General features: G+C 38.4%; 1 protein-coding gene across 24 annotated transcripts in view; it reads left to right on the top strand.

Annotated features, from left to right (window-relative positions):
* The window catches only part of Dys (Dystrophin), a 177817-nt gene that overhangs the window by 84314 nt on the left and 79468 nt on the right, over positions 1-14035 (top strand). The window lies entirely within an intron of this gene.

The raw sequence follows: 14035 nt of genomic DNA on the forward strand, positions 1-14035 counted from the left end.
ATTTAATATAAATTTATATTTATTTTAATTCTAAAATTATTTTTTTCAGGTATGTAAAACGTTCGTGTTGCTCATCATAGGCTATAACTTAATGAGTAAGTCCAGCATTAGGCGGGAATATGCACATTTTATTGATATTCAAATTATTTTGATCGATATTTATTCGATTTTGGTCGATTACAAGACATACTTCAATGATTCTGATAATTTTTTTGACCAGTTTATTGATATTTCAATAATTCAATCATATTATCATGATATTTATTCATATTTTTCATATATTCTGATCATTATATTATTGATCGATAACTGATCGATATGTCATCTATTTTTAACTACATATCATCGATATATCAACAATCATATCGGTTTTTCATAGATTAATCGCATATTTAACTATGTGAATCAATATTTTATCAATTATGATTGAAATTTGATCGATTATGATTGATCTTTCATCGAAATTTGTCGATATTTATTCGATTTCGATGCCATTTCCCTGGAAAACTTTATAAAACCTCGCTAAATCTCAAAAATGTATACAAACGCCATTCTTTTTCATCTTTAAACCCATAGAATATTTGTAATTGGAAAACCTTAAATGTCTTTACCTAACCTATGTTTACCTTCTGAGTTAGATAGACCTGCTCTCATCCCCCCTCCCCTTTCATCAGCATTAAACAGATAATTTTTATTGCCGTACATAATTCATCATCATCGAAATGACCTGCAAGCCCGGGCGGGTCGGAGGTCGGAGGTCGGTCACTACACACACCGCACAAGCTTATCTGTCGGTGGCCAAAACTGTGTCTCCGCTCCACACAGGGCCAAAAAGCCATCAAATCAGTTAATGATCCAGAAAGTTAAATTGCTAGTTGTCAGGAGTGGAGGAGTGGAGGAGTGGCATCAATTCCTATCAATTTTCCAACCAAAACTGTGCTCAAAGCCAATTAATTTTAATAAACTACAAAGTCATTTTCCTACCGTCAAGTAAACTAATCTTTGGCCAAAGCCAAAATTGAAATTTTAATCAACATTTTGTGCCACCCACAAAAGCCGGGAATGGGAGCTGGTGGTGAAATAATCAAGTCACGAAAATCCTGAAAATGTCCGAGATAATCATCGTAGATCCATCGCCCTTTCGACGTGTGTCGCACCTCAAAATGTGGCTCAAGCCGATGTGGGACCGAAACGGAAATGGCGCACTGTCTACCCCTTTCTTTGGTGTTTTAATAACACCTTTTTTAGTCACCCTACTTGGTCCTTTGTGTCCCTGTTCTCTATACATAAAACAATATTGCTAATGACAAATGGGAACTAGTTCTAATTGTGGGCTTATCGCTCATGCCGAGTCCTTTACTGGGGATGTTCGGGTCTAATTTAAATTTATGTACGAAAATGTACGCATGTGGTTTTCAGTGTTCGAGAGTCCTTTTTGTGGGGCCGCTCCTGGGCGAAACATGAAATGTTCAAATTGAGTTTATGTGACTGCCTGTTCTACTATAAATACACACAGCATACAGTGCGGGACGGAGATTAAAGGAATTTAAGATGTGTTTCTACAAAATGGGAGGTAAATCTATTCAAAAGTGCACTTCTAAGATAGAAATCTATCTTCAACTTTATAGTTGCTCTACACTTATCGATTACCTGCCTAATACTTTTGCCTTGCACTGTCCTTCGTCTAGCTGGAAATCTCTTGAACGTATATTTGATGTAGATTTCAGCCAATTAGTTATGGAAATTGTGGAAATGTCTCCTTGCATAACTGATGCCCAAAATGATGCCAATTAGCAATTAAAGTGAAACCAAAATTTGCATAAACATTAAAACCTAGATTACTAATTTAAGAGATTTTCCACAGAGAGAAATATTCACAGAGAGAGGAGTGACAGAAGTTAAACACACAATTTCTTGGCCTAAAGGCAACTTATTTAGAGAATATTTCTCTGGTATTTCTACCGAAAAAAGGCAAACATAGTGCTACCCCATTCATAATGCAATTGCAAACAATTACACAGGGATCTAAAGTAATTGCATGTCCATGCTCCTGCCCTGTCGCATGCCGCGCACACAAACACAACAATTCCACATTTAAACCATTTAACAATTTACATTACAAAGTAATTATTTTAGCTACACTGCCAGCCACAGCAGCAGACCTTCTCTCTGGAAAAACTCCGCCCCGCCGCCCCTGCGCCCCTTTTGTTTTGCAAATGAAGTGCAAAATCAACGCACTGACCAGGCTAACCAACCATTTTGACTATTGACAGTCATGGGCCCAAAATGACATTTATTTTAATTAGCTTTTCGCACAACTAAAGAGCACCGACTGCTGTTACACGTTGCGTTTTTCACCGATGGTTTGTGAGGGAATATATGGTGGGGATAGTTTAAGCAATACAAATGTTTGATTAACGCTTAGCCCGATGGAATAGTAGTATAAATAGTACTGTTCAATCGGTTTCTTCTATTGGGGAAAAATAGCCATTTTCTTGGGAAGAAATATCAAGCCTTCTTAGTATTTTTTTGTGAATTTTGTGGTATTTTTAGTATTTTATTTAATATGAATATTTAGTATATTTAGCAAATCTAGTATTTATTTTAATATTTGAGACATTATTGGTATTTTATTCAGTATTTTTTAGTATATATTTACTATTTGCATTGGCAGTATTTATGCTAGTATTTTTTAGTATGTATTTTAATATATTATGTATTTTATAAGAAAAAAAACGAATTACTATATTTATTAGAGTTAGTAGTTAACTTGGTATTTTTCAGTATTTTTTTGTATTTTATTTGGTATTATTCAGTATTTTTAGTATTTGTAATTATTTTGCACCTTGCACCTGAAAACCCAATTTAGACTATATGAATGCCAAAATATACCGAATATCAAACACCTTTGGTACAAAATACAAAATATATCGTTTCGCAGCAGCTTAACAGGACCCCCGACACCATTGTCCCTCACATGGAATTCACTTTTGTGCCTCTTGGCAATTAACAAATGCAATTTTGTGGCTTTTAATGTTTATTGTGCCGTGTACCCCCCTCCCACGCACACATGCAGTCACACCGATGCGCCGACACGCACGCGAATGATGTTTGTAGAGGCGTGAAAACCCAAAAAATAACTTTTTAATTACTATAACGGACATTGCGGTTAATTACACTGGACAACATGGCTGGCGATAAGCCAATTTACATGAGTTTTCCCCCCGATTCGTTTTTGTGTCGTGTCTGTGCGCAACAAAAGAGGATTTTCCGAGTATTTTGCAGCTGATGGAGGAAGGGCGGGGGAGATTGTTTGAAAAGTTGTTTGTGGATGGGATTTTTTGCAGAAATAATAAAGGAAAATGAGGAAGAAGGAGGCATCTTGTGTGCATCGACAAAAAAGTTACTGACTGTTGAAAAAATTGGATTATTTTTTTTAGGGATTTTAAAGAATTTTTTTAATGAGAAATATATGAAATATCCCTTCTCCTTATACATTTCTCTATTCGTTCTACACCTCCCTTTTCCTTCAATATTTTGTCTCTTCAACTTGTAGCACAGTGTCCCGGCTCTTTCCACATTTTGACCGCAGAAATAACCAGCAAAGTGCGTGCTTAAAATAATTGCAATTGTCGTGCGTTGAAAGTGCGGCTTTTCAGGTGTGAGATTCTGGAGTCCGGCCACCACTGCCCACCACATTGTCAACAGCCATTCAATTGGGGGCTCAAAGCTCTTTGCGGCCCGTCGGACCGACTCCTGGCCATGTCGCTTATTAATTGCATGCCATAAATCATGATTATGCCACTTGCTGACCAACCGCTGGGCGCTAGTCGCAGTTATTATTATTAATCTTTGTCGCCTACCCTGCCCCTGGCCAGGCCAGGCCCCAGGTGGAACAGAGTCTGGGGCCATATGTTCGGCACCATGTAAATTGCGATGTTCATTCCACTTTTGCCAGCAGCAGCCACTCTCTGGGTCTCTCTATGGTCTATCTTGATTAATTGCAAAAGTTTACCAGAACACAGGACACGAAGGACACACCAGCCGGCCGGCCAGAGACCCACATTCCCCTGGAAATATGTCAGCTGCTTCCCTTTTTTTTTGGGGGGGGAGGACCAACTGGTGGCAACACGCATCATAACATGCGTATGTTGTCGCGTAAATTGGTTTTAATATTTAAAGCACTTCATTACTCGCACAAAGCGAGAGGGAGAGAGAGAAAGTCAGGGAGAAATTCTGGGGAAAACGGAGCGGCAGCGCTTCATCCGTTTAAGCCACTTGAAAAGTAGGCTCCGACTGCGGCTTAATCTACGGAAATTGAATCAAATTATTGAGCGGCTACCCCAAAGGATATATTGAATATAAAATATATAAAGTTTTTTCATTTAATTTTGGTGTAAAGAGAGTTATGGCTTTAAATATTCCTGAAAATAAAATTAATAATTCAGAAACCTTTGCGTTGCTGTTGAAATTTTCTGCAATTAATATGCAATTTAAATTAAAGGAAAAATTCCAGGAAATTCGTATCATAAATTCCCTTGATATTTATAAAAATAATGGAACTTAAATAGAAAACTAATAGTAAAAAAGAAAAGGAGGTGATAGATAGATTAAAAGAGCGACAAACATTGCTGCCTGACAAGTTAAAGTTTTCTTTGGTTTTCTGATAAAAAAATTATGCGAAAGTCTTTAATAGACGAATAAGTATTTACTGGCAAAGAAAATCTGAAAAAACACATTTTACCATCTAAAAAAAAACCTCATTTGATAGACAAAAATGTGTATAAAAAAATAACCCCTTCTCTGATAGAATCATTCTTGGATGTGCCCTCTGCAAATTGCCTACCAAAGAATGTTGATATCAAAAAACCATCCAAAGATTGTTCCCAGATTAGCTTCAGCGCCAGAAAACAGCGAAAAAAAGATTTAACAATTTCATTTTCTTTCAAGTATTTGCTGTTTGAACGAAAAACGAGAGATCTGAGATCCGACAGACGGGCGAAACGCAAAACGAAAATCGTTTGCATACTTTCAGGCGCCTCGGCATCAGCATCTCCTCTGACAGGGCGCGTCAGCTGCAATATACTCGTACACAACACAACAAAGTGCATATACCATATGGTAGGGGGCTACCTCCACCTCCACTCTCCAACTCTGTTTCTCAAAAAAATACCTGCAGGCAATCGAAGGCAGATTCTTGTCTTTTCCAATTTTTTTCCGCAGCTGATTTTTGACATATTTTCTCTGGCAGCAACGGCAGCATCAAGGGGCAGGCGGCAGGAGCGGCGGGAAGCAAACAAACTAACAAACTTCGGGGCGTTTTTCAGGTGCAACTGGGTTACGTTACGATGGAAATTGCTGGAAGACACCCCTGCTGCCCCTAGCCCTGGTAGTGCGTGGCGGCATTGGGAGGATAGTGTAGAGTGCTATGCAAATGCTGTTGGAAAATGGATACAACAAAAATGAAACGAGAGGAAAATCACGAATAAAAAAAGAACGAAAAAGGAAACGAAAATGCATTCAACGGGGTAGCACCCTTGCCACTTTATGGGGGCCATATGCAACAGCTCAATTTTGTACGGGGTTCAAAATGTTCCTTTATTTTCCTCACTGATTTTTCGCGTATGCGTTTGAATGGCAGCTTCATTAATGAGAATATTCAACTGCCAGCACGGGCAACAGACAATAGTAGTAGGGTCTGCTGATTTCATCCTGGTGTAATCCTGGAGGCAGGACACTCCGCTCCTCCTTCCCTCTGATGAAATCAAATTGGATGCAATTACTTTAATGTTACCTCTGGAATGGCCTTACCCCGCTTTTCGTGCAGAAGAGTGCAAAAGAGTGCAAAATACCGCAACTCGTTTGTGGTTTTTTTTTTGCATACCGCCATTAAGTGCGGCAAAAGAATATACATATGTGCATTATGCATATATCTGATCTGTCTAAAGGGTGGAAATATTTATATATATATATACATATATGTATGCGTGGGAGTCTAGTCTGTATATTGCATCAATTTTTGGTCTTGATTGCAGTTTTTGATTGATTGCAATCGAAGGGTGTGGGAGTGAGAGTTTCTGGGGAATACCTTTGCCGATATGCCAGTTAACGATGTCTGTGTGTGTGTGTGTGTGTGTCTGCCCTGTGGTGGAGCTTTAATTAAGGAAGGAACGTATTATGCTGAGAATTAATGATTTCTTTGGAAGGAAAACGGCGTGGATGGCAGGAGAATGGATGGTTTTTTTTTTGGGTAACTAGGTGAGAAAAATACTGAGATATTCATTGATATTTTTTTAGATATATTTTCACCCGTTTGTACTATTTTTAAATTTTTATTGAACTTTTATTCATTTAATTTCAACAAAAACACTATTAATGTCATATAAACTTCACTTTTAAGACAGAATAAATAAATGGCAGAATTTGCATGTTGAGAAATTCCATCTACATTTCTTTTAAAGATCTAATAAATTGTGTAATTTTAACAAAATTAAGGTTTTTATTCACTTTTTGTTCACAAATTTAAAAAAAAAATTAAAAATTTCTAATACATATCATTTTTGTGTTTTTTTAATCTAATTTAATTCCTTCCAAAGCAAATTTTCTGAAGTATTTTATTCATATTTTAAAATAAATATTCATTTTTTAAAAAAAAAATTAATTGACAAACTTTAACTAAAATCCAGCAAATATTTGCCTTTTCACTCTCTGACTAACATTTCATTTGGTTACACAGTTTTATTTTGAGTTTTGTGGAATATTTGCATCCCCAAAAGAGCTAAATTTTCCTTGTTTTTCGTTGCACATCTTAGCATCGATTACATTTTGCCAAATTGAATTGTGCAAGCAGCACAATGCAGAAAAGAAATAGCAGGAAAATGCAAGGAAAATACAAGGAAAAATGCAAAATAAAATGATGTGAAAAAAGAAATTGCTACCAAAGGCAAGGCCATGTGTAAGGCGGTGAGGATGCAGAATGCAGGATGAGAAGCAACGAAGAACGTTAGGAAAATTGGGTTGCCTGATGACAAGAGTAGAATATTCGATTGAATGACATGCAAACACACATAGGAGAAGGAAAAGGAGAAGAAAGGAGCAAGGAAAGCCCGTACGAAATTTGCATCGATATGCAATTTACGGCCTAAATGTCAATTTCACTTGAACTAAACTTTCACTCGAAAAAAGTATATCGGTTTTTTTTTGTGTCCTCTGTAAGGCGCTTTAAGCCAGTGGGGATGTTGACACTTTAAGGATTATTAGTAGTTGACTTTTCCAAAAAGGAGAGCAACACAAACAGAAGGATAAGAAGGGAATAGCCAAACAAACAGAATGAAAGGAAAAGCAACAGTCAGAAGGAGAAAAAGATATGCAGGAGAGAATGAAAAACTTGACATTTGTCGAGTGCACTGCATCAAAGTCAAAACAAAAGGAAAAATATGCGATTTCTATGCAGAAATGTGAATACTCTTTGGGTGTCATTGTTTTCGGGGGTTAGAGTCGGGCGATTTCTATGAAAATTTGAAGAAATGTGTGGAAATATATGAAAGGCTTATTTGTAAAGTATGATTTGACTGTTTTCATAAGAAAGAAAGCTATACGCTTTTTTCTTTCGGAAATATATAATAAAAAAGGTTTCCGATTTGTGTGAAATTTCTTATAGTTGTTTAGAACTATTTAAAATTAATATTTCTAACTATTGGTGGAACTATCTTAAGAAAAAACCAAGTTATAATCGATTTATGCTATGAAAATATATGATATATTATTCCATTACTTAAGCTTCCGAAGACACATATTAATACGAGGGAAACTGAGTGCAGTTTCAGCGGAATATCTTTAAAAAGAATAAATAAAATATATATTTGATAGGGATAGATCTTCTTTAGGGTTCCAAGAGTCTGCAAAATATCATAGTACCCTCTTTTAGAGTACAAAAGAGTGTCACTCGAGTAACAGACACAGAGACAAAACAAATGGAATATGGAACTCTCTCTGTATCTCTCCTTCATGCTCTTTATCTCTCGCTCCCTCTCTTTGTTTCTCTTTAAGGGTTTCACTGTCATAATTCTTGTTTATAGTGCCATTGGGGGCTTATATATCTGCACTGTTCTCTGCTACTAGGAACGAGGAGGAGGCCCAAAGGATAATTGCAATCTCGCTAATGCTGGCAAATGTGTTGCGGCTTTGTCTCAACAACAGACAGACAGCCCCATCGTCACTCAATTACTCTCTGAGCTTTGATGCAGTTTTACCCCAACCCCTACCCTACCCCACCCCTATCCCTGTCATGGGGATGGGGATGGGGATGAGGGTATCCCTCTTTATTTTTCGGGATTTATTGTGTTTAATGTGTTGAAAAGTCTCCTTATTTATGGCAACTGGATTTAGGGATCCCTCATCCTTCTCTCAGAGGGCGACAGCTGCCGAGGAATAGTTGTCACATAGTTTTCCCCATTGTCATTGTCTTCGTCTCTTGCTCGATTGTGCGGAAAATTGAAAAGAGAAACAGCAACAGATACAGAAACAGAAACAGCAGCTAACGGAAAAGCTTAGTCCAAGACTTTTGTTTCCTTTCGATTGTTGTTGCTGGCAGGTCCCAAGGATTAGGCACGGAGCAGAGCAGAGCGGAAGAAAGGAGAAAGAACTTCGATTTGGCAGGACGGATATTAAAGGTAAACATTTACTTGGCTTCTAGTTGGAGGGAAATAGGGTTTGTTGGGTGGCTACAGGGGAAGAGATATGGTAACAGGTTGCTTGGATGTGGATGTGATTTTCATTTGAAGATTTTGCTGGGAAAACAAAGCTTCCAGAGGGCAGTGATTTCTGTGGCAGATGAAGCACATTTTTGGGTTCACTTTCTGGGAAAGGGATATCATTTTTGTATATTTTTTTCAACCTGTTCCTTAAAGAACAATTTGTTTGCTCTATCTTTATTTCACTTGAAAGTATCTGAAAATCATATCTTTCTTAAGCTTCCTCCAATATATCTTTCATCTTTCTCTGGTATTCCCCTTATTTAATGCTACCAAAACCGGACCAAAATTAACCACATCTTTCACATCATAAACAAATACCCTCCCTCTATTAAAGAATTTTTATTTGATATTAAATTTTTTGCATTTTGGCTTAGATTTTTGTTTGTGATGTGATGGAATTCCTTGCTCGCTCTACAGATACAATTTATGGGAATTTTCTCTTCCTACTTTTATTTTGCTGCTGTTGTTTGGCTGCAAACAAAATAAAGTTTTATGACACGAAAAATGTTGCAACTAATATTTTCGACGTTGTATTGCTGGCAGTTTTGCCGCTGCTCGTCCTTTCATGACAGAAGCTGCTCCCCCTCCTTCCTCCCGACTGGTGCTCCTCCTCCTTCCTCCCGACTGTAGCTGCTCCTCCTCCTTCATACCGACTGTAGCTGCTGTTGCTTTTGCTCCTCCTTTCCCGATGGAAACCTCTCCTCTCATCCTTTTGCCACGACAAAAAGCTAATAGTGTTTGGCCATTTTTCAAAACTGAAAGAGCAGCAGGAGGAGCATCGGGAGGCGGAATGACTAAAAGCTGGATAACAGAACACACACTCTCCAAAGGAGGACGAACGTTGGCGCGCTCTGTCGTTAACTCAAAGTTTGTTAAAAATTTTTATCAGCATGCCGAGAGCGCAATGACATGACCACATCACACGGACGTGAACGCGGACAGGCATGCGGACAGGGACATGGGACATGGGACAGGGATACAGGGACATGGGGCTTCCTGGAAGCAGCAGGAGCTTCCAACCGCAACGACAAGGACGACGACGACAACGACGCCGTTAGTGACATGTGACCATACATACTAATAAACCGTTAGTTGCTTTTACCAATATACTCTTTCTTTTTCTTTATTTTTTAATGAATTTTATGGGGAACTTATAGTTGAGCCATCGGTTTGAGATTCCATGGAATGGAGTACTTTAAGTACTTTTCCAACCAATAAAAAGGAGTCGTAAAGCTTAGAAAAATAGTTGTTGAAGGTGCAGTAAAAAATTTAAGATTTTTAGTAACTTCCGTTAATTATTTCTGAATTTTTATTAAAAGAAAATCCTATCTAAAAATCGGTTTTTATTTTATACACTTTTCACTTTATTTCAATAAAGCTTACCTACATACATCCCTACTTAAATATTGGTTTAAAAATTAGTGTTTTTTCTTTTAAGCTTTTTTTAAAGTTTTGAAATTTTATTTTTTTAAATCTTGATACAAATTTTTAGTTAAGACATAGATTTGATATACCATGGAAAATATTATATATATAATTTTTTTATTTAATTAAATTATTATTTAATTTTTTAATTTATATAATTTATATTTTTTTTTATAAAATTCTGATCTTTCTAAGCCATTTTTTTTTGTAAATTGAGACTTTATATGATATTATATTTATATTTTATATATAATTTTTTATTTTATTTATTTATTATTTTAATTTAATTTATATTTTTTTCTATAAAAGTCTGGTATTCCTTAAACAGTTTTTTTTTTTAACAATTATTTTATTTTTAAATACCTCTGCTTTATTTTTTAAAGAATCTTGTGTTCCTCTTCCTATAAAACCTATTCCTCTCTTTTTCTTCACACTTTCTCTCTCTCTCCCACCTTTACATCGAACCCTTTTCCAACTTTCTTCACCAAAAGTTTTCGTATCTTAATCAAGCGTATCCCATCTTCGTTTATCGCTTATATATATATATATATATATGTATTTTTTTCTGTAATTTTTCCCCCGTTTTCCTTATTTTTCTGCACATTTTTCCACATCAGTTTTTCATCGCCAGCGAACATGGGTTGATGACAGAGTCTACGATGCTGGTGTGAGCCAGGGGTGTGCTCTCTTTTCTCCTTTCTCCCGCTTTTCGTTGGGTTTTCGCTTTGGCTTTGCCTGTGGTTCAGGTCGTGTTTCTGCTTTGGCGACCTCACATTTCCTTGGCTGCTCCTGCAGCAGCAGTAGCGGCAGTGGCAGCGGCAGCGGCACAAGCATTAAAGTTGTTGCATTTACGCTTGAGCTACATTTGACAGATACAGATACAGATACACCGAAGAAGATGTACAGGGGAAGATATCTCTGTAGAGGGAGGATACATCTGCAGAGTGTAGATAGAGATGGCAAAAAGAGGTGTAGCAGACTTTTAGTGGCCCCCCCATTATGATGAGATGAAGGACCCTTTCAGTGCGAAAGCTCAGCGCAGAGTTCATTACTTTTATGTGATTATGTGTCACCATGCCACCATGCCACCATGTGTGTGTGCCCCACAAGTCCCGAGTGTGTCTGTGTCTGTGTCTGCGTCTGTATCCGTGTGGGACCGACATGTCAGTGTGTCATTGGCATTATTAGTTTTTCCATAGCCCCTACTCATACGATACGGGGAGTATATATCGTCTGTCTGTGTCTGTGGCAGGGACAACTTGTCCCCAAATTAGTTGCAATTATTTATGGCCTTGGCTTTGCTTTTTTGTCCTAGTCGGTTTGAGGGATAGATTGTGGCTCTCTGACATGGAGGCTAATCAGATGAAAGTTTTGTGGATGGCAAGGCATACGGGTTCAGCTCTTCAAGACTCCCTTAAATGTTGCCCAAAAACTAGGAATATCTGCTGACCCGTACAGCGCCTGCCTGTACGTACAGCACTTGCCATTCATTATGGCCATCGTATATTACACATACGCAGCGTTGTACATTGAGAAAACATGATTTTTTGCTGTTCGCAGAGGAGCAAAACATGGCTGTAGAGCAAAATATGCTGTGTAACAGAGGAAAATATGCCGAGAGAGAGAGAAAGAGAGAGAGGGAGGGGAATGCGTGTGGTGGTATACGTGTTCTGTTGGCAAGGAAACGAAACTTTAAGCAACCGCAAAATGCAAAAAAAAAAAATACACACACTCATACTCATACAGAAACAAAAAATGTTTCATCGCTGTTACATTGCCAGAGCAACATGCAACATGGGAAATATGAACGAGCGAGAAAGAGGAGTGAAAAGGTCCTCTCCCTCGAGAGATATGAGGACGGGAGCCACGATTCGCAGTCGGTTTAGTTAACTGTCTGCGGATTTGTGTGCTAACAAGTCTCGTCAGTGATTTGAGTGTCGACTCGTCGACTGTTTGGAATCTCTGCCTGCTACTTGGGATCCTGCCTCCTCCTTGTGCTGCATGTGAGTTTGTTATTTTCTCGCAAAACGAGTTTGAAATTAGCATAGTTAGGGCCAAAAGAGAGTTCAGTTCGTTTCTGATTGCCACAGCAGTGCACTGGGTAATGATGTGCCAGCCAGCCAGCCAGGCTGCCAGGAAAAAGAATAAATTGAAATTGGATATGGAAATGGGAAATCTTTGACTGGATTTCCACTGAAATGTGGCTGCCTCTGGCGTTTTCTGTCTGTAACTGGCAGGCCCTCTGGTATGTTCCGTTTGTGCCTGGAATTTCTTTGGTCTATGAATATTAATTGCTACAAATATGGGTCAAAAAAGGGGAGAGCACTCAAGTATTATTCCAGAGAAATCGTATTGCTTTTTACAAAATTCGTTGCATACTTTTTGGTGCCTGCTGTCGAGGCACACGTCCCTCGACATCAAGATACCTCTTTTTTCCTTCTATATTAATGGAACATTTACTTCGGGACTTTTGACTGCTCTCCACTAAAAATTTCACACTTTTTGGTGGCCTACATTCGTCAGCCTCCATCGTCACTTCTCGGTGTGTGTGTGTGTGTGTGTCACATTTTGGGGCTGCCACATTTTCGGTGGGGCACTCCTTGAGGTGGCTCTTGCTTTGCTCTACCATTTCTTCGTTTTTGTGCTCCGAAAATCATTAGCAGGCGACCAGAAATTCAGGTCATCCGCTTAATGTGCCGCAAAAGTGCCTATAAGTATGCAATGCACTTTCACTCAGCCACACACACACACACGTACGCCCCCCATTCATTCACACAGATACACAGATACCCATGCACAGGTGTACGCACAGATTGCGGCAACAAAACAAAAAAAACCACCACTCCCCCCGCCCGTACTTTGGCTCCATTAAAGCCGCACGCACGAAGAGGCCACGGCCTGCCCGTGGGGCAAGAGTCCCACAAACACACAAAAGTGTGATGTCATCCCCAGTCCCTGCCCTGCAGAAACCCTTATAGAAGAACCCCGCATCACCCCTGGACCTGGTCCTAGACCTGGGCTGGGCAGCTTGCGGTATTTATTTAGCCTATAAAGCTTCAGTGGGTTACTGCCGTCTCGCACAGCATCAAAGCGTTCAACCAGAAGAGCGGAGAGAGAAACAAGTAACAAGGCTATGAGGGAGTGAATAAATCGACTCAAGGTGCACCCTGTACAAAGGGAAGTTCTTACAGAAGGAACAACGAGAATGGGATGTGTGGAACAATGATCACTATGATCCCATTATAAAAGCTTTTGGATAATAGGTAGATGATATCTTTATAGGTATAGCTCAATAGCTCTAAAACTTTGGCTACCATAAGGTCATCTCTCATTCAGTCTGTAAAAGTTGTAGGATTATGATGAACTTGGGAAAAGAGGTACATAATTATCTCTATATATAATCGTGAGAAGACGGAGCTCCATAGCTCTGAAACTTTGGTCACCACAAGGATTTCTGTGCTAAACTTATTTTTCTAAAAGCTATCCGATTATGCTTAATCTTTGTAAATAGTTAGATAATATCATCATATAAAAACCAACCAAAAAAGATCTTCATATCTCTAAGTTTGTGGTTACCACAATACTTCTTACACTCACTCCTTAAAAGTCCTCTGATTATAAAGAATTTTAGAGTAAACTCAGATAATGTCGTCATATATGATTAACCCAAAGAATAGCCCCCTTCATTGATCCATTCATTGAAAGTTCATGACACACCTACCCCCAAAACCTATACACCCCTCAAACACCCATTTCGTACCGTTTATAAAAAGGTAAAACTCGGAAAAAAAGCTGCTGGAAAATGAGTGGGAAAGTGGAAAGTCGAGCGGAAAGTGACACAAAAAAACCCATGG

The sequence above is a fragment of the Drosophila pseudoobscura genome, chromosome 2, assembly GCF_009870125.1.
Source record: "Drosophila pseudoobscura strain MV-25-SWS-2005 chromosome 2, UCI_Dpse_MV25, whole genome shotgun sequence".
NCBI lineage: Eukaryota > Metazoa > Arthropoda > Insecta > Diptera > Drosophilidae > Drosophila > Drosophila pseudoobscura.